This window comes from Pinus tabuliformis, chromosome 3_1 (assembly GCF_031772625.1).
Source record: "Pinus tabuliformis cultivar Carrire ecotype Pingquan chromosome 3_1, CPIR1, whole genome shotgun sequence".
Taxonomy (NCBI): domain Eukaryota; kingdom Viridiplantae; phylum Streptophyta; class Pinopsida; order Pinales; family Pinaceae; genus Pinus; species Pinus tabuliformis.
The window spans coordinates 58,132,113-58,159,592 of NC_142301.1; the positions used below are offsets into that span (position 1 = coordinate 58,132,113).

Here is a 27,480-nt window from a genome sequence, read left to right on the forward strand (position 1 = left end):
ATGTACACCTATTTATTCCATCTTCTTGCACCTCCTCCAGTAAGCAGCGTGAAGGGAAGACTTGAATTCGAAGCTGACATGGATAAAATAGATATAGACACCATTGAATCTATGAGGATCCCCTTGCTGACCGCTAAATAAGGAATTATTGAAAATAAGCTAAAACCATTGTATTGATGCTCGAGGGAAATGCAGGCCATTTCTCAAGTATATTTTCTTTGGAAATGCTTGAAAATAAAACAACTACTTCAACCACTGATAATAGCTTTAGTCCTTGCATTGGTCATTGAAATTATTCCATTTTTTAAGAAATTAATCTTGATAAATGATGCTCCTATTTTATTTGTTATTGACAACTACATCATCCTTAAGGGTGCTATGGTTCCATGCATAATGTTGGCTCTAGGTGGCAACCTCACTGGAGGTTCATTAATTCAAAGCTTGGGCCGCAAACAACTATAGCCATTATAATTGCGTGATTATTCTTAGTGCCTCTAGTTGGTCTTGGAATCATCACTTCAGAATATAAATTAGACTACCTAGCTGCTAGTGAAAAAATGTTCTAATTTGTTCTGATACTCTGGAACATAATGCCCTAATCATTTCAATCTTTCTTCCAAAGACAACATGCGACAAGATTGAGTTTTCATTATTAGTGATGATAACATATTTTGATGGTTTTGAAAGAGATATGTTGTGATTGAATTGATCTGCAAGAACTTATAAATGCATCACTTACAGAATTAAATTTTAAAATTTCTGATAAACTATATTTAGGATCAAGATTGTGGTTTCCTGGGTTAATGAACAATATAGGGCTTGATTGTCAAAGAGAACCTTCATGCCTTTTTCAGCACTTAGGATAGCCCAATCTACATTAATGCATTTCTGTTCAGTTGAAAGCTACATTTGCATCAATCAATTTAAAAAGGATTTTCGATTTCATTGATAGACCCACAGGATTTACATGGCTGCTTTTTAATAGGTAACTCAGTCATCCACACGACACCATCTAAGTAAGTGGGTCTTGTCCTTTCACCATCCACCAACTTTCATCGCATGTCATGCACATGGACTAGTAAATACTTTGATTTTAATCCCTGCCCTAGCTCCTACAAGATCTATATAAACCCTCCTTATCACTCACTAATTTATTGTTATTTAAGTCATTATTTGAGCATCTTCCTCTTCAGTTCAAACATGCCCAATCACTAGTCTGGTATATCTTGATATATCAATAAACCTAGCTAGCCAGAGGTATAAGTAGAATGGACATAGTCTAGTTTCAAAGTGCAGGTCATAAACTTGGAATGAGGAAACAGTTGTGGGGTATGTTGAGGATCGCCCTTTTTATGATAAAAAAAGGTGTTGTAAAGCAGCACAAAATGTTACAAGATTTCCTATTGATGATAAATGAAGGAAAGATGTTGGGGAAGAACTTGGCTGGAAGTTCAAGATTTCATCACAATTCCAAATCTTCCAATTCATTTGGTAGCAAAGACTATGAATTCTCGTGCACCAGTAGCCCTGCAAGACCAACTGTTCATTTCACAAAGAAAAGGAAGTTGCATCACTATTTCGCTGACATTGCTCTTCCATGCATCCACCTGCATTCATGTCAAGGAGAAGACATGGGAGAAATGGGTGATTGGAGTAAAAGACATTCTGCAATTTTGCAGTTGGATTACAATATCAACGAGTACACAACAAAAGAAATCATAGAAGCTTCTGACTTTTCTCAAAATGAAGAGACTTCATGCTTGAGTATTGATGAGTGGATGGAGGGTTATGAAGATCAAAAATGGATGGAAGCATTAGTACCTGATCATTCATCAAGGTGGTTTTTTGGGGATGAAGAAGCTGAGATTCATGAGCAAGTGGAAGTGGACAGATTAGCAAAGGAGTCCATTTCCAGGTTCTACAATGAAATCAAATTGGAAAGACAGTCTTCTCTCACTCAGTACCAAGAGATGCTTGCCAGAGGTACTAATTGAGTATTAGTTTCAAAATAGATATTGCAAAAGGTACTAATTGATTACTAGTTTCAAAATAAATATGGCTAGTATGGTGCCATTTGTATCTCTCTGTTGATCTATTGAGGGGTTGATTCAATAGCCCAAACAAACTGAGTTAGTTTCCCAAGGAATCAAGTCCTAGAGCTGCATGTGGAGGATTCATTTCAAAAACAAAGATGGAGCCAAAAATTCAATGACAATTGGGCACTTGGATATTTAGATCATGCTTAAGCATGAATGATCATGACAAACATTAATTTGGTAGCACTATTCATGTGTATATCAAAAACATATATGTCATCAATAATCCAAGATACCTCTGCCTAGATATGATCCAGTAATTTGAAATAGAAGCATGATAGAGATGTGCCCTGGTCCCTTCTACTAAAGAATATTTTAAATCATGTTAATGTCAAGCATTCCTCTAAGTCCTTCAGCCATTTAAAGAAATGAAATTTGCAAAATTCATTAAATCTCTTCATTCTCACCTGAAGTTTGATCTGCCTACAATGGAATATGTTTAGTGCTTTGATATTTTTCCTTCAATGACTAGTTATATCTACAGTCATGTGTTGCTTTCACCCAACCTATTTAAGTTGAAGAAGCGAAAAGAAATTAGAATTAAGATCTTATCATTTTCATAGTAGTTGTGTTGTCAACTAGTCTCTATACAATAGCTTTATTGTCATACAACAGCAAGCTTTAGGGTTTCATCACTATTACCCCGCAGTAGTTGCTCAGATTTGCCACTATACATCTTGTGAAAAATTTCTAATGATAAATCCTCCTATGAACTAATTCAATATATATGTGCCGTGAGGAACCCCAAAATATCATTCACCACAGCTTAGCTAGCATGATATTACCATTGTCTTAAATGAATGGTTTGTTGTCTAGCAAGTATCAGTTTTGATTTTTTTTTCCAACTAGCCAAAAAATAAAGAAAATAGGTTGAAGATACAAGGGAAAGGGTAATATGGAAATCTTCCTATGGTGCATTGATGAACACATCAAATGATCAGGAGAGTTGAAAGGTTCAATCTTTATTACATTTGGTTTTTGTATCAACTGAAAGAAAAAATTAATAATTTCTATAAAAGTGTGCAAGGACCATATGATCGATCCTCTTACCTCCATTGAGAAGAACTGCTGAGGTGCATTTTCGTGAAATATTTGCAGAGAGCTTGCAATATTGCCCTCGTATCCTTCAAATACTTCACCCATTCCCCAGGCTATTCAAATAGCAAATCCAAAACAAATTATGGATCAATCGAGAATATCAATCGAACGAACCCGCTAATCTCCCCGGGCATACCTGAGAAATCTCCTTGGAAAGTAATATCATGACGTGATCTGCTTTGTTGGCCTTCTTTTGCAAAAAATGGTGGGAAAGCAGTTGATCAATTAACAGATCTAGTAGCTCTTTAGTAATTGTCAAATGCAATGAGATGGTATAGAGCAAACTAACCCCAGGAATATAGATATGTAATAGGATATTTATGGGACTATTGCATCCTTAATGGTTTGTCTCCTTTTCTTACCATTGGGAAGAAATGCAAGGAGACAGTAGAGAGCATAATCCCCAGGAGTATAGATCTATAATAGGATCTTTATGGGTCTAGAGCATCCTTAATGGGTTGTCTCCTTTTCTTGCCGTTGGTGACCCCATGGTTTGGCAGTATTGAGCTTATTAAGTTTTATATTTAAGACTATTTTAGAAAGACCCCTTTAGTTATGGAGAGGGAGAGGAGCCTACTTTAGGCTGGGCATTGGGGCCTTTAGACTTTAAAATAATAAAGAGCTATGATCAGTTAGTTGATTGCGAGGAATTCACTGAGCGTAGTAACTTTCTTGGTCGAACGCGCTTAAACTCCGACTTTCGATTCAACTGTTCGGTTTTCAGAATGAAATAACCCATCCGCATTCATTACATTATAAAGCATATACACAAACATTGTCAAATTTCCACACATTCTATACTGATTTGCCGATTTCAATCCCTTCCCTCTTTGAAAGTTTGAAATCCATGGCTCAGCCTAAACTCAACCATCATGTGTGTATACTTCACATACCAAACATTATACTTCAGAAAATGTGCAAGATTGTCATTTTCCACAATGTCCTAGACCTCACATAAAAGAATGCTATTGTCCATTTCATAATCGACTCAGCTGGAAAAACTCATAAACTTCAATAATCCACAAAGCTTTGGTTAAGCTCAAGTGGAGGTTGTGCTGATCAAAACTAGATGGGAAAAAAAATTGAAGCATAACACAATTCAACAAAACTCACGACCACTACCGCAATGTGATTTAGATGTTAAAATAACAAAACATGCGAATGAATTCAGCTTGTGAGCATCAATTGCAAAATCCCTAGAAACCCCATTGTAAATTTCCCTACAAACAAGTTTAAACTGCCAATGCCCCAAAATCCTACACCTTGAATTTGTTTAGTGTAATCAGACAGCAGAAACAATTTCATGGAGCGAGAAACACAAACCTTTTTCTGTGTGTATCGTTGGAGACGGTGGATGAACTTCAACCTCAAACGAGAACCTGGCCTTTTACTTTTTTCTACAGTTATTTGTTCTCAAACTCTCCCACATGCTCTGATATGTTGGCCTTCTTTTACAAAAAATGGTGGGAAAGCAGATTAATAAGTGTAATCTTAAACTCTTGTTTCACTCTTTTTTTTTACACTTATTTTTTTCTCAAACTCCCCCATCCCACCTCCAAACATATAGAAACCCAAGTAAAATAACAATCTTATTTTGAACTTTTATTTATATCTGGGTTTTATTTTCTTTATATATCCAATAGCATTATTAATTTATATTATTAATTATAAATTTTATTTAGAGTGGATATATTTATCATATTATTTAAACAATAATATTTTGTGTTTTATGGTGTTTTTTTAATCATTTTTTTTTTTAAGAATTTTTTCTAGTTCAAAGACATGTAATGAGTTAATTTGAGTGGTTGAGTGTTGTAGATTATGAGTAGAAGGTTGTGCTATTAAGTCCCTTGGATATCATCCTCATAGTTTAGATATTATTTTAGGAATGAGGAAAATTATCTAGTGAATTTTCTATACATTTATATAGAGAAAAAAGATATTATTATAAAGAGAACACTCTATTGATATGAAATTTATAGTTTCTTTATTATACTCTTAAAGGATATTATAAAATAATGGTTCGAATGTTTTTTGAGAAAAGATGGAGCTTTGTTGCTTTCGCACTTTTCCCTAACAACAAGTAAAGTTTGTGTACTCTCTTTCTTTTTCCCAAGGATTTTCACTGTCTCGGCTGTCAAATAGTGGGTCTTGTCAACAATTAATTCTATCTCACCACAGTTTTGAATGGAATTTGAATTAATTCTATCCCGCCATATTTTCGAATGGAAGTTGATATTGTTGATTATGAGCTCAATCATGTCCAGAGGATGCATTAAATCCCAGGATGAATTTATAGGTTACACTTCATTGTCTTGACACATCATCTCCAACCAAATCATGATGTGTTTCCAAAATGGATGGTGTTCCAAGGTAGATATTTAATCTGAGCATGAGTTGTCTAAGATTGTTTTCGTTACGAGAAAAGATAGTAGTGCAAAAGAGCTAAGCTCTCATTCTAGCTTTGAGGTAGTAGTGATCCCTAAGTCTCAACCAAACTCCATTTCATTTAAGCCTTTTAAGCCTCTTTTGGTCCCCCATGGTTCGAAAGCTTTTCCTAAGCCAAAGTTCTATGTTAGAGTGAAACAAGATAAGTTTTCAATGGTCATTGGTAAGGATATCAAGTTCGAGGACATCCCAAACTTGTTAAAAACTACTTTGGTAGCAAGATTTTATGGTAAGACAATGCAAAAGGAATCTCTCATGGCATATGTTTTGGACAATTGGATGTCAGCCATGGGTTATATGTCGGTTTTCCATGGATTTGTTCACAGTTGGATATTCTTTCAATTTTGGTTGAGGGGGGACTATAATAAGATCAAGGAGGCAGAATGAGATTGGGGACCATCGAGCCTAGTCCTAGAAATATGGCTGGTGGATTATGATCTCGCTCGCAAAAATCTCTCGGTGCAACAACTTTGGGCTATACTGTCGAACCCTCCCTTTGTCTTCTAGGCAAAGGAGGCCCTTCACATTATTAGCAAGAAGTTTGGTAGATTTATTTCTCTGGGCCCTAATTGGTATGTTTCAATTAATAGGCATTGGGCCTAGATTCTAGTCAAAGTAGATATCAAAGATATTTTATTCAAGGCCATTGAATTGGTTTACAAGGAAAAAGTCTAGACCCATAACAATGATTATTGGAAAAGCTCATTTCATTATTTCAATTGTTACAAAGTTGGACATGTTCAAACCTAGTGGTTAGAGTTGAAGGCACTTTTCTCCGACAACAAGTTTTTCATGTACTCTCTTTCTTTCTCCCAAGGGTTTCACTGTCTTGGTTGTCAGACAATGGGTCCTGTCAATAATTAATTATGTCCCTCCACAGTTTCGAATGGAAGTTGATATTGTTAATTATGAGAAAAATCATGTCCACCAGAGGCATTCAAATCCTAGTATGAATTTACAGGTGACACTTCATTATCTTAACAGATCATCTCCAACCAAATCATGAGATGTTTCCAAGATGGATGGTGTTCCAAGGTAGATATTTAATTTGAGCATGAATTGTCCAAGGTTGTTTTCGTTTTGAGAAAAAATAGTAGTGCAAAAGAGCTAAGCTCTCATTCTAGCTTTGAGGTAGTAGGTATCCCTAAGTCTCAGCCAAACTCCCTTTCATTTAAGATTTTTAAGCCTCTTTTAGTCCCCCATGGTTCCAGAGCTTTGTCTAAGCCAAAGCTCTATGTTAGAGTGAAACAAGATAATTTTTCAATGGTCATTGGTAAGGATATCAAGTTCGAGAATATCCCAAACTTGTTAGAAACTACTTTGGTAGGAAGATTTTATGGTAAGACAGTGCAAAAGTCATCTCTCGTGGCATGGGTTTTGGAAAATTGGATGTTAGCCCTGGGTTATATGTCATTTTTCCATGGATTTGTTTGCGGTTGTATAGGCTTTCAATTTTGGCTAAGGGTTGACTATAATAAGATGAAGGAGACAGAATTGTCAAGCCTCCCTACAGGGGTTAAAATTGTAGTGAATAAGCATAAACATTCAAATTTCCCTAGCACTCTCAAGCCTAAGGTTAGACTAATGGAAGAATGTTTATCGAAAGGAGGATTAGCTTCAGAACCACAAATCTCAAATGGAGCAGGTTGAAAATCTCACCTTCTTAATTCACAACAAAAATCATAACAAAATATTATAAGGGGAAAAGGAAAAGGAAAATGAAAGACCTTTCAAAGAGGTTGGGAAAAAATAGTACTTGCAGGAGGCAAGCCTGCGATTGCAATAAGGGGTTGGGAAAAAGTAGTTTCAAATAAAGGGAGACTTTGGGCTATGCACAACACTATTTTTTCAATGACTTGGTTGGGTTCCCAAATCGCAAAAAAAAATAAGGCTATCTATAAGGGCATGATAACTAGGGAGTGCCAAGGTGTGCTAACACATGTGAGACATTTCCAAGACATGTTAGGCATGCCAAGATGTGCCAGGTTCTAGGGTGTGGCACCAACGCATGTTAGGAAGTGCTTGGGAAACACAAGGGAGAACTAGTTTCAATTGCATGGAAATGAATGAATAAGAGTGTGTGATAGGGAGTGTTAGTGAGTTCCAAGTGTGCTAAGGAGGATCAACCCAAACAAATCTAAGCACACTAACCCAAGGATAACCCAAGGATCCAGTGACCCAAATTGCAACCAAATACAAAACCCATTTCAAAATGCTCAACCCAGATGATTTCTAAGGAAATACATGTGTCAGATAGTGAATTTAACAAAACCTATTCCAAAAAAAAGAAACAACCCGATTTAATTCTAAGGAAAATACACGGTGGAGCTACAAACCTATATTTCTGTCGACCCGGCATAAACCTTCGCCTAGTACTTGGTTGTACATGTATCTAAGGGATACAATATGGTAGTGCTGATGAGCCATCCTATGGATCCTGAAGTTGTCTTTGTTAAAAAATTAAAATCAACCCCCATTGCATATAAATTCCACAGAATAAGATCTCTAATATGCTATATATGTGTGTCTATTGTGGGGGTACAAAATCAGGGATTCAGAGCCCAAAGTGCGAATACAGAAAATTGATGATTGATGTTGGAAGTCCAATAATAAGAAGTTGGGTTGCTCACAATTGAGATTCCAAATCAAAACAAAAAATCTCCCCGAGGGATTACAACGGAGAAAAATCGGCGTGTTTAACTAATCCAATATATGGGAGTTTGATGCAAGTGATGACGATGGCTCTTGACTTACCCGACTATTAGTTACGACAAATTTCAAATTGCAGCCGTTGTTAACGATTTTGAAAGTGTGGTAAATGGTAGCATTAGATGTTTGGTGTCTCAATTAACCAAGCTCTGAGAAGTTCGATTGGATCCCTGTTCTGATCTAGATTGAAGTTAGAGTTTTTTTGTGATGCTAATTTTAAAATTGGGCTTGGACTGTTTTATGTAACTACTTGTAATGGTTCACAACGCACTAGTCGAGTGGACTTAGAATTGGAATTGAACATGGTTATTAGATTTATTTTAGATTTGGACTAATCAAGTATTCAAGAATATAGATAGGTTAAATTTCTTTTTGTTTTTAATAAGGAAAAAATTATCGATTTTCATTAATAAAAAGTAGATAAATACTTTGGTATTTCATTGTTAATGTTTTTGAATGCCATGTATTAGATTTTAAAATAAAATGGTTAAATTTCTAATTATCTTATTACTCTAAATTATAGTTCTTTTATTTCTTAAAATTGTCTACTATATATATTTTCACAAAAAAAGCTTAAAGGTTTTTTATGATGACAAATATAACATATGTGATTCAAACATGACAAAAACATATCATGATCTATGAAAATTTTCATGGACAGATGACAAATAAATGATATGAAGGAAAAAATTTCAAGGGCATCCCTTTATAAGTTAAAACTCCCTGAGTTGCGAAAGGATTCCTTTGTCGAAAACTAAGTAGAAAATCATCCTTGGCACACAGTTGTATCCCTTCTTTGATAGGAGATCTGCCACTTAATTCTACTCTCTATAGAAATTATTAGAGGCCATTATTTGAAAGGTATTCATCAAAGATCTTATGCATTGCATCCAAAAAGTAAGGGAAGGTGGTCCAATTTTTTTTCTCAATTGTACCCAATCTAGGATCATCTTGGAATCTCCAAACATAGGTAAATCTTTAATTGCAAGCTAGTTAGCACATAGAAGTGCCCCCAAGAGTATGATTAGCTCAACTCTATTATTTGACCCTGTGCCACTATACCAACTGAAATGGAAGGTGTTTTCTGGCTTCAAAACAAAATGTGTCCCACTTCCACAAACCTTGTGGGTGGATGCTCCATAAAAAATAAAAATAAAAAAAATTAGTATGGCCTTAGCTCCATGAGTCGAAAATGTCTTCGAGGTTGTTCCTCCTTCATTAGCCATATCTCTATAAAATATACAAATATCTTTAAATAGGCATCTCTAGTATCTAGTTATGTTTGTTTAGAAATCATCTCATTCCTGCTTCTCCATATACCCCACAAAATATAGAAATGCAAGGAACGATATGTCTTGAAACCTTCAAACCATTGAGTGAGACATCTCTGAATGGAAACCATGTTCCAGATTACATGTATTTTAAGGGTTTGAAGAACCCTACTCCATACTGAGATCTGTTGGCATTATGATTCTGGTTTGGCTCTATGGTACAAGTGTTGTACTTGATGGCAACTCATTCAAGTGGCAAAACTCTGATCAGGCTCTCAAAATGATGGAAAATAAGAGGTCCGCAGGTGCATAGTTCAAAAGGTGCAGACCCGCAGGTACCCCGAACAAGAGGTGCGGTCATACCCACAGGTTATCCATTCAGAAGGTGCGGACCCCTGTTCACTCACTCCAATGCAGAGAAGCGCACTCACGTGAGGTTTCGTATGTTTGGCCCATGGTATTTAGTCCGTCGTTCATGATCCTATGGATTTGGTCCGTGGTATTGATTCTAAATTATTGAGCCCCAGGTTTTTGGGTCCCTTGTATTAGCACTCTGTGGTTTTGTTTCATGGTTTTTAGTAAGGGCTTGCCTATAAAAAGGAAAGGAGATCATTTGGCTAGTCACTTGTGAAATTTTAATATCTTAAGATCTAAAATTTTGGGTAATCAGTTTGAAAAGTAAGATCTATATTAAGGTGAAATCTGTAAATGGTAAGGCGGATCTGTTGATAGGGTGTGATCTCTTGGGCGCATGATCAGATCTGTGGATCTGACAATCTGTGGTACATTGTTGGACTGTTAATTTGGCCCTAATCAGAGGTTCGCAGGCGATCCACGGCGTGAGTGTGGGGGTACGCAGTGCAGGAGAAGGCGCAGTGCGGGGGTTTGCAGCGCTGCAGAAGGCTCAGTGCGAGGTACGCAGTACAGAAGAAGGCACAGTGCGGAGGTACGCAGTGCAGAAGAAGGCACAGTGCGGAGGTACGCAGAGGCACAGAAGGACCAGTGCGGAGGTACGCTGTCAAGCAGACAGTGCAGGTGTGGATCTGAGCTGCGGTACGCAGTTCAACAGAAGGAGTAAGTGCGCTAGTACACAGAGCAGCAGAAGTACCAGGTGCGGATCTGCGCAGTCCAGGCACAGAAAAGTTGTGGATATCCGCAGGTTTATATTGGTGAAGTTGCGGGCTTATTTTTGAAATATCTATTAGCTGCCTTTTATCTATTGCTGCAGTGTTCTGGGTTTAGATTATTGGTATTGGTTCTCTGTTTACAACATTCTGAGAAGTTTGGGTGATTCATTGGATTTATTGTATAAGGAAATTGGTTGATTCACATGTACTTGATGATTATTTGATGTTCTTGGATCCAGTCTGAAAATTAATGAAACGTGGTCCTTAAAGAAGTAAAAGAGCAAAGGGGGTTGTAGCTCCCTTCCAGGAGAGACTGGAAAACGAGAGAGAGTTGTAGCTCTCTGCAGGTTGCAACCTGCGTACTGGTAAAGGACTACACCAGTACAAAATCATTGTAAAAGAAGTTTCTAATTGAAAGAAGATAGAGACATATTGTAGCAGGTGGTTTTCACCCACATTGGGTTTCCACCTTATATCTGGAGTTCTTTGGTGTGACTATCTGTTTTTCATTGTTCTTGTTCATTATTATATGGTACTGACATACAAGTTAATCATCAATATCTGAAGAATTATTTAAAGTATAAATTTGGATGGTATATTGAAAAGAATTTGATAATATTGATTCACCCCCCTCTCAGTATTATTTCCAACAAGATCGCAAAAGGACATGTTAGAAATAGATGTTCCACATATTCTAAATATTCTTTGCATAAAGAGCAGTTTCCAAGATCCTGAAAGGCCCTTTTATGGATATTATACCAAGTTAAAATATTATTGTGGACCACTAGCCACAAAATATTTTAATTTGAGAGGTATATCCCATCTCCACGTGTTATAAAACCAAAAAGCATTATCATTCAAGCCACATCCATGAGAAGTATGTTTATAAATCTCTTTAACCGAGATCTTCTCATTATGCATAACACCTTCCCATTTTAGCTTTTCTTTCTTCTCAGTGAGTTTTAAACCTGTCAGACTTGATTGTGTTGTGAAACGTTCCCATTCCACAAATAGATCCTCTGGAAATCCATGTTCAAATTCATTAAGCCAATAACTTGTAACAGAAGAAGATCCTCAATCACAAGAGATTTAGTTCATAAATTAAAGCCTTTTCTTATGTAAATGCTCAAGGATGCAAATAGAAAGAGTATGTATTCCCTCCACTCCTTTGATATCATCTAGTCCTATTTCTATCCTATTCCCCCTTCCAACCTCCCATATTAGATTTCATAGTAGCCAATATTTGTTTCTCATCATGCTTCTCCATATATAAGATGCCACCTTCTTCTTTGGAGCCGCCTCTTTAATCCATTCCTTAAGCTGTCTATTTTTTAGAAATTTATCTTTAATAACCTATTACCAAATACCTTCGCCCTGGAAATTTTTCCATAATTTCTTTACAATTAAAGCCTTACTAAAACATTATGTGTCATTTATACCCCACCCTCAATCCTTCTCATGTCTCGCAAGCACCACTAAATAGACAAAAAGTATCTTATTTGTGGATTTATGCCTAGCCCAAAGGCACCTAGCTATAATAGCATCAATTATTTTGGTCTAAAGATACTGAGGTGGGAAAGATATTGAGGTTTGAACCCTCTAATTGCAATGAAATCACCTCCTCCCCATTTGTCATGAAATGCTTTGAAGATGTCAATTGTTTATGGTTTTGTCAAAGAGTGTAGGAAGTAGGTTACCATGACCATCTCACAAGTATATTTTCCCTCACCTTGAAGGAAGACAAGATCACCATTGTAGGGACTGATTTCATGTTTTCAGTGGATGTCATCTCTCAAGCTACACGCATACCAAACCATGTTGAAAATTGGTTCAAAGGAATGAACCTAGACCTAGAAGAGTACAAACCCTATGTTAGCGCTCGAATTTTCCCCAGGCTGAGGAAGGCAAAACTCAAGGCAACATCAAACCACGCTCAGCCTCGTAGCTAGCCCTACGAGGACAGGAGAGGGCTCTCTCCAGGTCAATCTCGGAAAAATATAATCAATGAGGCTTGAGATGACTGAAATTGTAACTAATCTTAGGCTAGGTATTAAGTGCAGAGGTTTCAAGGTGATTTTTTGGGGTTTTTGTTGAATCAAAGGGAAAGGCAATTTTGGGTGCGGGGATGAGACACAGTTTCTGCAAAGGTCTGATTGGAGCAAGGTAGGCAATTGTTTGATGCCTTAAAAGCTAATGAGGTGAGTAGATCAGACAGGCGAGGAGCTAAGGAGAGAAAGAAAACCTCAAGAGTTCTCCTTAAACAGATGAAAACATAGGAGATCAAACAAACTTAAAGGCAGAGCATTACAGATTATGAATTCTACCTTAACACTTCATTTGTTCAATTGCAGAAGATGAGAGAAGGAAAATGATACACATAAAAACTTACAAGTACTGAAATAAGCACACCATCAAGACATAAAGCCACAAGAATTCCAAACAGTGCTGCAAAACCCTGGTCTTTCCTTTGCCAAAATGCTGAAGTAAAATGTACAATAGAGTCTCAAAACCTTTTCCCCAAGAGTCCAACCCTGAAAATGACTAAGAAAATACATAATATAGGCAAGCTAACTCATTCCCTTGCCTCTAGGGGTCGAGCTCATCATCCTAGGAGCTGTTTCAACCAATTATAAACAAATCACTACAATCTAGGCAGTCAAAACAACTTGCCTCTATAAGGTAGGAAACCGATTCATTCATTTAATTTTCACTTTTTTAGTGAATGAATCTTCTAGAACAAGTAATAAAGTGAAAAAATTACATCATGTTGCATTAATTACATCAATAGGTGTGAAAAAATCCATCACAAGTCAAAACTGGTCAAACTGGCTACGTTTCCTGAGCTGAAGATGAAAATTGTGCCAAAAAAATCCTGATGCGCCGCGCGCCTGAGCCCTATGCACCGCGCGCCTTTCCACCTGCATTTGGGGCACTTTACGGCATCCAAATTGAGCTCACGATAGCTCGTTGTAAAGGTATGGATGTCTACTTTCTAACCCAAGTGGAATTTTCCAATTTGGTGTCCATTTGCCCCTCCAAAAGTGCATTCTCCCAAGACTGCTTCCTGTGTGTTCAAAAAGGGGCAGTGAGGTCATTTTTTGCATGTTTTTTGACCTTTTGGGGACCCAAACCTTGATGAAATGCCTTGGAAATAGCTAAGAATGTATATTTCATCATGAAAAATCCAAAAATGCAAACCATTTGTGATTTGGACCTCCCAATCTTATGGGTCGCGCGCTGCGCGCTACGCGTTGAGCCAAAAAACCTTTTTATTAAACAAAAAATTTCAAAATTGACAAAATTTTCCCCGAACTTGTTGAAATTTGGGCTGGGGGTCCCCAATCAAATACCATGATCAGCTAAATAGGTTTCAGCCAAAATCCGAAGACGATCAAGCTCCTTTTGTCTTTTTTGCTTCTTGACCGCTTTCTTCAATTTTGCCTTAAGACTCCTAATTCGCGCCTTGCAAACTAGGTTCCGGACCTTGTAATCCATAGCCATGTGTTTCAATAACGCATTGTCTCTATTGGCCTTTTTCATCCGTTCCTCCAAGTAGATGTTGACCCTCTCGAGATTAGCCTCTCGATCCTCATTTACCTGTTGCTCTAGAGAGGTGAACTCAATTTCTCTATGTTGGGCAGCTTGGCGATTCTCACGGATGTTCTGTAGCTCTATGATCACGTACTGGTCCTCAAGCTGTTTATTCCGCTACTCTAGATACCTGATATATTGGGTCTTCTCTAATTCTGAAGCTGTCTCATCATCATGAATAGTAACAAAACCTGATGGCTTACCTGAAGGCCTCTCCTCATGCTTGGGCTTCTTGCCCTTATCCTGTACCTGCGGTGCTGCTGTCGAAAGCGAGGCCCCTTCCACACGAGGTGGAGATAACACTCGCTGTGCTGATGAAGTCAACGAGACCCCTTCCACCCTGGGTGGAGATAGTACTCGTCGTGTAGATGCAAATAAGGCCCTGTGACCTCGCTGGTATGTCACATATGGAGGAGCACTTATATGCTCAGTCTCGGGAATGCCTGGCTGGTGTGAAGGTGCTCCCTCATCATGAACTATCTCGGGAGGTGGCTGTAATGCTGCAAAGTAATCACGGGAGATGAAATCTTCCCAAGTAATGCCCTGTTGTGCCAACTGATGCATCACTATGATTTTAATCAATGCATAATGATAGATGCTCTTATGCTGATGTGCTGGGCTCTTCCTTTGTACTAAAGGCACCATCCTCTCTATGTTGCGACACATGAAAAATGGAATGTTCATCATATGTACCCTTGTGAAATGCATCAAAAAACAAACATGGTACGCATAGAGACGTGAGAATCTGCCCTCGCAACTGAAATATCGAACGATGAGTTTCATCAAAGGTGCATACTCATCCCTCAGGAATCTGAAAGGAAAAACTGCCTTCAAGTGTCTCATATAATCGGGCTTGATATATGGCTCATAGTAGAATCTGTCTAACAGTTGGCATTTACTCCATTCCTCCCCTACATTTGGTATCCCAGTGGCCTGAGCAATAGTCTCGGGTGACAAGGTGAAATTCACTCCGGCAAGGTTTACATGACCATCCTGTAAATGTAGAACAAATAAACAGACTAGTTCCCGATGATGCTGGATTTGTGAGATCAGCTCACAGTATTCGAAACATGATTGATACCGAAAACAATCCATTGCAAGTGGACAAGCTTGCAATTGAGCCAAATAAGTAGGCTCCTCCCTGACATGCTGACCACTTTTGCCACCTTTGAGATACCTCCTTGGCACATTTACCTCCGGTGTAGAATCACTATCATAATCCTGCTCATAGACTGACTGGGTCTCTGACATGTCTTTGAAAACAGGACAGCTGGAATATATATGCTGATGTATAAACTGCGTGCACAATTGCCTGTAAACTGTTCTTTTGCTCTAAAAATGCTGTGACCAAGGGGACACAAATGCATAAGGGAATATTAGGAAAGGGGAAGCATTAAGGAATTAGGGAATTTGGAAAAAAAAACAAGGGACTTAGAGAAGGGAAGGGAAATGATAAGGATAATGTGTTTTGTAATATAGGTGAGGGGCTAGGATTTGAGGGATTATAGTGTAGGATGAAGGAGGGAATTAATGGGGAAAAATAAGGGTGAATTTGGGAATGGGAAACAAAGGGAAATGGAGAAATAATGATAACCTTGGTTACACTCTGTTTTTGAAACCCTTACAGCAATTTTTTGCATTCAAACCCTACAGCAATTTCATTGACAAGGAGGGCTCTCCACTTGGATTTCAAAGGCAAACATGTCATGAAACATTACATTTATCTTTCAAAAACCAAGCACAAGTGATAGATGTGAGCCTACCTGCAATTTTGTGCAGAGAGGAGGCGAGTTCATGCACTTCTAACCAAATTTCGGGCTTAAAACCCCAGTGCGCCGCGTGCCTTACCCAACTCGTCGCGCACATCTGATGCGCCGTGCGCGTGTATTTTTGCACTGCAATTTCTTGCCTGATGCGCCGTGCGCTCCTGATGCGTCGCGCGCCCCTGAAACTGCTCCAACTTCCTTACAAATTCACAACTTCGCTTTGGAACGATGCTCTTCACTCTTGGCATGCAAAATGAGTTGAAAATGTCATGAAATATCTTTATAAAGACTCCCTTTTGATTTTTTCTTGGTCCATGACCCATTTTGTAATGTTTTGTCGTTGACACATTTTCAGGATTAATAGACTTCTGACCTTTTTGGTTTCCTCCTTAAATTTGATTGGAATGATGATTTTCTTTGCAATTTTTTGCAGGGATAGTTGTGATATGATTTGGCAAAGGAGACCAAGGCTGCGCTTGGACGTTTCAAGAACTGAAATTTTTGAAGATTTTTACAAAAATGAGATAACGACTTATCTTCAAAACAGAGTTTTGAAGAGAAGTCCTAATTTATCTGTACAATGATAAAAATTATTGAAGTAACCACCTATCGAGCACATCCCTCCGGCCTGCTAGTCTTCTTAGACTTTGCAAAACAAGACTGACTCAAACCCAAGACCTAATGACCAAGAACCATTGTTATGACCCAAAAATTTGAAACAGGACTGTACATGACCTTTGAAGACTTGTTTTTATGAATAGACCTGAACCAGCAGTGCCAAGCACGAGCGGAATGAGTAACACAAACCATTTCATCAGAGTTATGGCATGCCTAACGAAATGCAACTAATCGAAACTGATGGGACACCTAAACATGAAATGTAAAAAAGAGCTTTGATCTCTGACGGAGGGATAACTAGACCGACTCTAACACCCTACTTGAAATCACAATACAAAAGAGCTCACTCACATGTTTTCCCGTTAAAATACTTGTTGGAGAGATATGCACCATTGATGAAGGTTGTCATGAATTTATACACATGTGAGGGCAGATTTTCTAGGCTATATCAATACCACATAAGACTGCTCATGCACTTTATAGCTGCCAAGTCTCTAAATTTGTCCAGTTACTTGTATAGGAGCCTAACCAAAATATCTGAAAGGGTACAATTGAAAGGCAAAGTGCATTATCCCATCCTCTTTCACCATCATTAATTGAAAGACAAGAACATGACATGGGACACCTTCATTGAGGCAACCTTGAAAACACATATAACCACTTCACCAAGCCAACACCAAACCTTGTTAGTACAAACTATGGAGGTGGGGTCATCAAGCAAACATGATGAGCCTAAATTTTCCAAAACCCAACTGAGCCCAGCTATCTAGCCTAAAATCCTTTACATTCCAGTAATCTCTTTGTTGTGATTTCATAGAGAGAGCCCTCTCTAGTTTGGTAGGGCTAGCTACCAAACCAAAATCTTGGTCTATGGTTACCTCTATCGATCTCCTCATCATCTTGGGACATTATGAAGGATAATAGAGGTCATGATAACTAGGGAGTGCCAAGGTGTTCTAGTGAATGTAAGGTTCCCAAGCCATGGAAAAATGTAATGCTAGTTGTGAGGTCATGACTGCCAAGATGTGTTAGGGAATGCTAGGGCATGCTAACATGTGCCAGATAGTACGAAGACATGACAAACAAGCTAAGATGTGCCAACTGCTAAGGCATGCAAAGATGTACAAGGGTGTGACAATGCATGCTAGGGACTTTCAAGGCAACAAAATGAAGAAACAAGTTAAACTACAAGGAAATGAGTACATAATAGGGTTAATAAGTCATCAATTTACCTTTTCCATGAGGGGCATGCTAGGCACACCAACACTAGGCGGAAAGTGCCAAGTGTCAATGCATTCTAAGTGCCAAATCTTCCTTCGTTTCTTCTCATCTAGTTTCCAATAATTGATATCAAATAACTTTAATATTAAACCATGCCAAAGCATACCAAGTCATCTCAATGCATGCCAAACATGCTAAGACTTACCAAGTGCCAATGTGCGTCAGGGAGTGTGAGGCATGCTATGAAGTGGTAGAGCATATCGAAGAGTGGTAAGGTGTGCTAGAGAGTGCCAATGCATGCTGAGGAGTGTTAGGGAGCACTAGGTCAAACTGCATGGAAGTGAATGAATATGAGGGTGTTTCGGGGAGTGTCAATGAGTGCTAGTTGTCATGCCAAGGAGGGAGTGACAAGGTATGCTAAGCACGGTTAAGGCATGCCAGGGAATATTAGGGAATGTCAAGAAGTGATAAAGTGTGCTAGGTAGTTATGAGGTGTGCTAACATGTGCCAAATAGTGCCAAGTCATGCCAGGTGCTAAGACATGCTAGGATGTGCAGGGTGCCAGAGTATGCCAATATGCATCAAGGAGTTTCAAGGAAAAAAAGAGGAATAACCAAGCTAAAATGCAAGGAAATGAGCACAAAATAGGGTTAATAAGTCATCAATTTATCTTTTCCATGAGGGGCATGCTAGGCACATCAACATTAGGTGCCAATAGGTTCCAAGTGCCAAGTGTCAATGCATTCTAAGTGCCAAATCTTCCTTCGTTTCTTCTCATCTAGTTTCCAATAATTGATCTTAAATAACTTTAATATTAGACCATGACAAAGCACACCAAGTCATCTCAATGCATGCCAAACATGCTAAGACTTGCCAAGTGCCAACACGTGCCAAGTGCCAATGTGCGTCAGGGAGTGTGATGCATGCTATGAAGTGGAAGAGCATATCGAAGAGTGCTAAGGTGTGCTAGAGAGTGACAATGGATGCTGAGGAGTGTTAGGGAGTACTAGGTCAAAATCCATGGAAGTGAATGAATATGAGGGTGCGTTGGGGAGTGTTAATGAGTGCTAGCCGGCATGCCAAGGAGGGAGTGACAAGGTATGCTAAGCATGTGTGAGGCATGCCAGGGAATATCAGGGAATGTCAAGAAGTGCTAGAGTGTGCTAGGTAGTTCAGGGGTGTGCTAACATGTGCCAAATAGTGCCAAGGCATGCCAGGTGCTAAGACATGCTAAGATGTGCAAGGTGCCAGAGTATGCCAATATGCGTCAAGGAGTTTCAAGGCAACAAAAGGAATAACTAAGCTAAAATGCAATGAAATGAACACATAAGAGGGTTAATAAGTCAGGACTTTATCTTTTTCAAAAGGGGCATGCTAGGCACACTAATAATATGTTCCAATACATGCCAAGTGCCAATTTTTGCCAAGTGATAATGTTTGTCAATGCAATATTATTCCAAGGTGTTCCAGGGAATGCTAGGGACTATAGGGCATGCCAACACATGATACGGGAGTGCTATGCTATGCTAGGGCATGCCAACATGTGCTTGGGCATCCTACTCATGGCAAGATGTTTTAGGTACAAAGATGTTCCAAGACTTGCGAGGTGCCAATGAATGTTAGTTTATTGTTCCAAAGCATGTTAAGGTGTGCCATGAGTGTTGAGGAGTACTAGGTCTATCTCATTAATAGAATTGACAGAGCTTGATCATGTATTAAATAATATAGTTCCTACACACACTACTGGAACTTTATTTAAAGGAAATTTGCTAGATAGTAAACCTAATAGAGACGAATCATGTGTTGACTCATAGGAAAACTATATTCTTATGACTTGAGGGACATGATACAAACTAATTACTTCTTAACAAATTGATTGACTATTATAACCATTATTACCTTGGACACATAATGAAAAATACTCCACAACAATGGTCTTAAATCATTATCTTTTGACAAAAAATATAGTAACAGGTACATAGTGTCATCAAAAACTCATTGGAATGATCAATGATGATGAACATTTTTTGACCATCACCAAAAGTAACCAAAAAGAGCATTGGTGAGGGTCAATAAAATATCGTCACTAGAAGTGTCACCAAAGAGAGAATTAGTGATGGGCCTTTAACGACCCTCACCAAAAGTGTCACCAAAGAGAGAATTAGTGACGGGCCTTTAATGATCCTCACCAAAAGTGTCATTGAAAATGGCTTTGGTGACAAACCTTAAAGAACCATCACTATATACAATTACAACAACGATTTTTTAAAGACTGTCACCATATGGACATTGGTGACGGACCTTAAAGGTCTGTCACAGGCCTGAAGCGTCATCAAAAGCTCATTGGAATGATCAATGATGACGAACATTTATTGATCGTCACCAAAAGTAACCAAAAAGATCATCACTCGAAGTGTCACCAAACTGAGAAGTTTGGGTGATTCATTGGATTTATTGTATAAGGAAATTGGTTGATTCACATGTACTTGATGATTATTTGATGTTCTTGGATCCAGTCTGAAAATTAATGAAACATGGTCCTTAAAGAAGAAAAAGAGAAAAGGGGGTTGTAGCTCCCTTCTAGTAAAGACTAGAAAACGAGAGAGAGTTGTAGCTCTCTGCAGGTTGCAGCCTGCGTACTGGTAAAGGACTGCACCAGTACAAAATCATTGTAAAAGAAGTTTCTAATTGAAAGAATATAGATACATATTGCAGCAGGTGGTTTTCACCCACATTGGGTTTCCACCTTATGTCTGGAGTTCTTTGGTGTGACTATCTGTTTTTCATTGTTCTTGTTCATTATTATATGGTACTGACATACAAGTTAATCATCAATATCTGAAGAATTATTTAAAGTATAAATCTGGATGGTATATTGAAAAGAATTTGATAATATTGATTCACCCCCCTCTCAGTATTATTTCCAACAATTGGAATCAGAGCCAGGTCCTTCTGAAGAAGCTTGATCGCTTGAAGGAAGATCTATCATCATGAGCAACTACAAGAGGGAAGCATCAATTAGGCCACCGATTTTTGATGGGACAAACTTTGTATATTGGAAGGTAAGAGTTACTGCCTATCTTCAATCTCTGGGTACAGAAGTCTAGGACATCATAGAAACAGGGTATACTTTTCCATCAGCTACTCCTACAGATCCAGCTAAGAAGAAGAAATATGAAACAAATGCAAAGGTGGTCAATACTCTTCTAGGATGTCTATCTCAATCAGAATTCGTGAAAGTTATGCAATATAAATCGCAAAAGAAATATGGGACAAGATTGTTCTGAGCTATGAAGGAGATGATCAGGTAAAACGAGCAAAACTTCAAACCCTCAAATTTCAGTATGAAAATCTCAAAATATACAATGATGAAAGTGTGGCTAACTATTTTCTTCATGTAGATGAGATTGTTAATTGTATGAAAAATTTGGATGAAGAAATAAAAGAGGTTATTGTGGTTGAAAAAGTTCTAAGATCTTTGTCCCCTAGGTTTGAATCTAAAGTTTCTGCAATACAAGAAAAATAGAATCTACAAAACCTTAAAATGTCACAGCTGCATGGAATTTTAACTGCTTATGAAATGAGGAAAGGTGATCCATCGGACAGGAGAGAAGTTGCCTTCAAGGCTTCAGGCAAAGGAGAGTACTATGAGTCAGGACACGTGTTAGAAGAAGAAGAAGAATCAAATTTTGTCAGAAATCTTCAACGGGGTACTAGAAGATTCAGAGGTAAGCTACCTTTCAAATGCTTTGCTTGTGGAAGAGTAGGTCACTATGCTGCCAAATGTCCTCATAAGGATAAGATTGACAAAGGGAAGGAACCTGTTAGATGGAACAAGAAACAGAATTCAAATAAGAAAAGCTATTACACTCATGAAGACAGTGATGGACTATCAAATAGTGATGAAGATGAACGAGGTAATCACTATAAACTTTTAATGGCCTTTGAAGAGGATGATTACATGGATGCTATAGATGATAGTTTTTATGAAGAGATTTCTAGACTCAAGACATGTTTAGAAGAAAAGAATGTGATCATTGATACTCTACAATTTCAACTTGATGAAAAGGAAACATTTCTTGAAAAGTTAGAATGTGAAATTGTTGGCCTTAGAAAAGAATTGAGAAAACAAAGGCTCTTAATCTTAAGTTTGTTAAAGGATCTAAGACAATCATGACTAGAGAAGCTCAAAAACAAAGAAGTATGACTGGGATTAGGAAAAGGACCTATAACAACTTTTCGGCCCTTGAAAATGAAATTGAATGCTCTATTTGTAATAACTTTGGTCATGAAGATTCTGAATGCAGGAGCAGGTTTCAGCAGACAAAGGAACAAGCCTCAAATACTAGAGCATGGAGAATAAAGGAACCACAACCAAAAAGATGTGGGATAGCCTTTTATGCAAAAGGACAGGAAAATCAATGGTACATCGACAGCGGATGTTCGAAGCATATGACAGGTGATAAAGAAAAACTTGAGTCATATACTGCTTTAGAAAAGGGAAAGAAAGTTCCTTTGGAAATGATACCCCTGCAGCCATAAAAGGAAAAGGCATTGCTCAGTTGAAAGAAAAGGTCAAAGCTGGAAATGTTTTGTATGTTGACGGCTTGAAGCATAATCTACTGAGTGTCAGTCAGATGTGTGATCAAGGAACCGAGGTAATATTTCGATCAAATGGATGTAGTGTCCGTGATCTTGATACAGGAAAAACAGTGATCAAAGGCAGAAGAACTCCAAATAATCTATACATATTTGAAGAAGGACAACAACAATGTTATTTGAGCAAGGATGATGAACACTGGTTATGGCACCAGAGGTTGGGGCATCTAAGCTTTTCACAAATAAGGAAAGCATGCAAATACCAAGCAGTTCGTGGTCTTCCAAATATCAAAATTCTAGACAACACCATATGCAAATCATGTCAGTTTGGTAAGCAAACCAGAACTAACTTCCCTGAGAAGGAAGGATCAGCCACTAGGCCTCTTGAACTGTCCATACAGATATATGTGGTCCTTCTAGGACAAGGTCACCTCGAGGAGAAGAATACTTTATATTATTCATTGACGACTTCTCCAAGATGGTTTGGTTGGGACTTATGAAACACAAGGACGAAGCATTTGAAAAATTAAAATCTTTCAAAGCCTTGGTTGAAAATGAGTCATATCACAAATTAAGTGCCTCAGGTCTAACAAAGGTGGGGAGTTTACCTCAAATAAATTTTTTGATTTCTGTGAAGAACATGGAATAAGAAGGGAATTCTCTACAGCTAGGACTCCTCAGCAAAATGGAGTGGTGGAAAGGATGAACGGAACGGTTCAACAAATGGCTCATGCTATGCTTGATGAGTCTGGAACTCCCGTAACCTTCTGGGGTGAAGCTGCATTTGCTGCGGTTGTTATTCTCAACAAAAAAAATGTTCGAGTGAACAGCACTCAAACTCCTCATGAGCTCTGGTATGGTGAGACTCCTTCGGTAAAGCATTTCAAAATTTTTGGAAGCAAATGCTATATTAAGAATAATGATGAACAACTTGGTAAATTTGAACCTAGAGCAGATGAAGGCATTCTCCTTGGTTATTCTCCCCACAACAAAGCATATAAGTGTTACAATAAAAGACTTGGAAGAATTGTTGACAGCATTAATGTAGTGATTGATGAAAAAGAATACATTCCTAGGCAAGTAAATTATGAAAATATCGAAGAGGATGAAGACTACCCTCCAAATCAAACTGATGATGAAGAAGAACCTCAAGAGGCACCAGAGGAACAGATAAGGATAGAAGAGAAGACTCCATCCAGGTATGTTCAGAAGAATCATCCAAAATCTCAAATTTTGGGACAAAAGGAGGCAGGCGTACAAACAAGAAGAACAATTGCAGAAGCTTCAAGCTATTTGGCATTACTCTCCTCCACTGAACCACAAAATGTAAGAGAGGCATGCAAAGATGAATGTTGGGTCAAGGCAATGGATGAAGAACTTGAGCAGATTGAAAAGAACAACACTTGGGAGTTGGTTCCTAGACCAAAGGATAAGAATGTCATAGGGACAAAATGGATCTTCAAAAATAAGTTGAACGAAAATGGGGAAGTAATTAGAAACAAGGCCAGACTTGTTTGTAAAGGGTATGCCCAACAAGAAGGAATAGATTTTGAAGAAACTTTTGCTCCTGTTGCAAGACTTGAGGCCATCCGAATGTTCCTTGCTCTCTCAAGCTTTCAAAAGTTTAAAGTATTTCAAATGGACGTGAAATCAGCCTTTCTGAATGGAGACTTAGAAGAAGAAGTATACATTGAGCAGCCAGATGGTTTCATTCTTGGGAATGATCCAAATCTTGTATGCAGACTGAAAAAGGCTCTCTATGGTCTTAAACAGGCTCCAAGGGCTTGGTACTACCGCTTGGACAAATATCTTCATCAACAAGGTTTTTCAAAAGGATCAGCAGATAGCAATCTTTATATGAAAATTGAAAATGACAAATTGCTAATACTTGTTGTGTATGTAGATGATATTATCTTTGGCAGCAATGAAGAAGCTATGAGTCAAAGCTTTGCCTTAGCGATGCAGAAAGAATTTGAAATGTCTTTGCTTGGAGAACTGACATATTTTCTTGGTTTGCAAATCCAACAAAATGAAGACGGTATCTTTTTATCTCAAACCAAGTATCTCAAGTAGATCTTGAAGAAATATGGCATGGAAGATGCAAAACCAGTATGTACCCCCATGGTTACAGGATGCAGCCTTAGTGCAAATGATGAATCAGCAGCAGTGCATCAGCCAACCTATAGATCTATGATTGGAAGTCTACTTTACTTGACAGGTACCCGACCAGACATTATGCATGCAGTGGGAATAGTTGGAAGATTTCAGGCAAATCCAAAGGAAACTCTTCTTCAGGCAGTGAAGAGAATTTTCAAGTATCTTCAAGGAACTCAAAACTATGGCTTACGGTATCCTAGAGATACAGATCTCACACTTCATGCTTACACAGATGCAGAATGGGCCGGAAGTGTGGATGACAGGAAAAGCACAAGTGGTGGTGCTTTCTTTATGGGTTCCAGATTAGTATCTTGGTTCAGCAAGAAATAGAGTTCGATTGCTTTATCTACAGCTGAGGCAGAATATGTGGCTGCTGCATCTTGTTGCACTCAACTTCTTTGGATGATGCAGACCTTGTAGGATTTTCAAATCACTTGTACACCACCTATCTCCATCTTATGTGATAATACAAGTGCAATCAGCATTTCAAAGAACCCAGTTATGCATTCAAAGACCAAGCACATACCGATCAAGTATCATTTTCTCAGCGAACAAGTGCTTGAACAAAAGGTCAAGTTGGAGTATGTTCCTTCTAAGGAACAAGTTGCTGATATAATCACCAAACCATTGCCCAGGGAGACCTTTGAATACCTCAGGCAAAAGCTGGGGGTTGTTGATGCATCATCTTGTTGTTGAATCTCATCTGTTTCAGAGATTTTTCGTTGTACGCAAGTTCCATATGAGGTATACGCGTACATTTGCTGGGTTATGTATTGGTCACAACTCGAATGGCACAAGTTCAGGGGGAGCATATATAATGCATTGTTGGCATTATGGTACTACAGAAGGAGAACATGGATGTTGATCAAATAGTGCTACAATATGTCTCTATCTCTTTCATGGTCATTTATGGTGTTTGGTGGATCATGGCTTTTCTTGAAGAAATTTCTTTCCTTTTGCAGATCTGGTTTATAGTCAGGGGGAGCATGTTCTCAGGGGGAGCATAACCCTTTGCCCTTGATGTCAAAGGGGGAGAATGACGTTAAGAATCTTGAGGTTGCCATCAAGTCCAAAGGGGGATATTGTTGGCATTATGATTCTGGTTTGGCTCTATGGTACAAGTGTTGTACTTGATGGCAACTCATTCAAGTGGCAAAACTCTGATCAGGCTCTCAAAATGATGGAAAATAAGAGGTCCGCAGGTGCATAGTTCAAAAGGTGTGGACCCGCAGGTACCCCGACCAAGAGGTGCAGTCATACTCGCAGGTTATCCATTCAAAAGGTGCGGACCCCTGTTCACTCACTCCAATGTGGAGAAGCACGCTCACGTGGGGTTTCATATGTTTGGCCCGTGGTATTAGCCCGTCGTTCATGATCCTATGGTTTTGGTCTGTGGTATTGATTCTAAATTATTGAGCCCCAGGTTTTTGGGTCCCTTGTATTGGCACTCTATGGTTTTGTTTCATGGTTTTTAGTAAGGGCTTGCCTATAAAAAGGAAAGGAGATCATTTGGCTAGTCACTTGTGAAATTTGAATATCTTAAGATCTGAAATTTTGGGTAATCAGTTTGAAAAGTAAGATCTATATTAAGGTGAAATCTGTAAATGGTAAGGCGGATCTGTTGATAGGGTGTGATCTCTTGGGCGCATGATCAGATATGTGGATCTGACAATCTGTGGTACATTGTTGGACTGTTAATTTGGCCCTAATCATAGGTTCGTAGGCAATCCACGGCGTGAGTGCGGGGGTACGCAGTGCAGGATAAGGCGCAGTGCGGGGGTTCGTAGCGCTGCAGAAGGCTCAGTGCGAGGTATGCAGTGCAGAAGAAGGCACAGTGCGGAGGTACGCAGAGGCACAGAAGGACCAGTGTGGAGGTACGCAGTGCAGAAGAAGGCACAGTGCGGAGGTACGCAGAGGCACAGAAGGACCAGTGCGGAGGTACGCTGTCAAGCAGATAGTGCAAGTGCGGATCTGAGCTGCGGTACGCAGTTCAACAGAAGGAGTAAGTGCGCTAGTACGCAGAGCATCAGAAGTACCAAGTGCAGATCTGCGCAGTCTAGGAACAAAAAAGTTGTGGATATCTGCAGGTTTATATTGGTGAAGTTGCGGGCTTGTTTTTGAAATATCTATTGGCTGCCTTTTATCTATTGCTGCAGCGTTCTGGGTTTAGATTACTGGTATTGGTTTTCTATTTACAGCATTCTGAGAAGTTTGGGTGATTCATTGGATTTATTGTATAAGAAAATTGGTTGATTCACATGTACTTGATGATTATTTGATGTTCTTGGATCTAGTCTGAAAATTAATGAAACGTGGTCCTTAAAGAAGTAAAAGAGCAAAGGGGGTTGTAGCTCCCTTCCAGGAGAGACTGGAAAACGAGAGAGAGTTGTAGATCTCTGCAGGTTGCAGCCTGCGTACTGGTAAAGGACTGCACCAGTACAAAATCATTGTAAAAGAAGTTTCTAATTGAAAGAAGATAGAGACATATTGCAGCAGGTGGTTTTCACCCACATTGGGTTTCCACCTTATATCTGGATTTCTTTGGTGTGACTATCTGTTTTTCATTGTTCTTGCTCATTATTATATGGTACTGACATACAAGTTAATCATCAATATCTGAAGAATCATTTAAAGTATAAATCTGGATGGTATATTGAAAAGAATTTGATAATACTGATTCACCCCCCCTCTCAGTATTATTTCCAACAAGATCGCAAAAGGACATGTTAGAAATAGATGTTCCACATCTTCCAAATATTCTTTGCATAAAGAGCATCTT

At 38.6% G+C, this 27,480-nt stretch overlaps 1 pseudogene; it reads left to right on the forward strand.

The window, feature by feature from the left end:
- On the forward strand, positions 1–26,920 carry LOC149185757 (protein PIN-LIKES 6 pseudogene; annotated as a pseudogene).
- Positions 26,921–27,480: the final 560 nt, after the last annotated feature.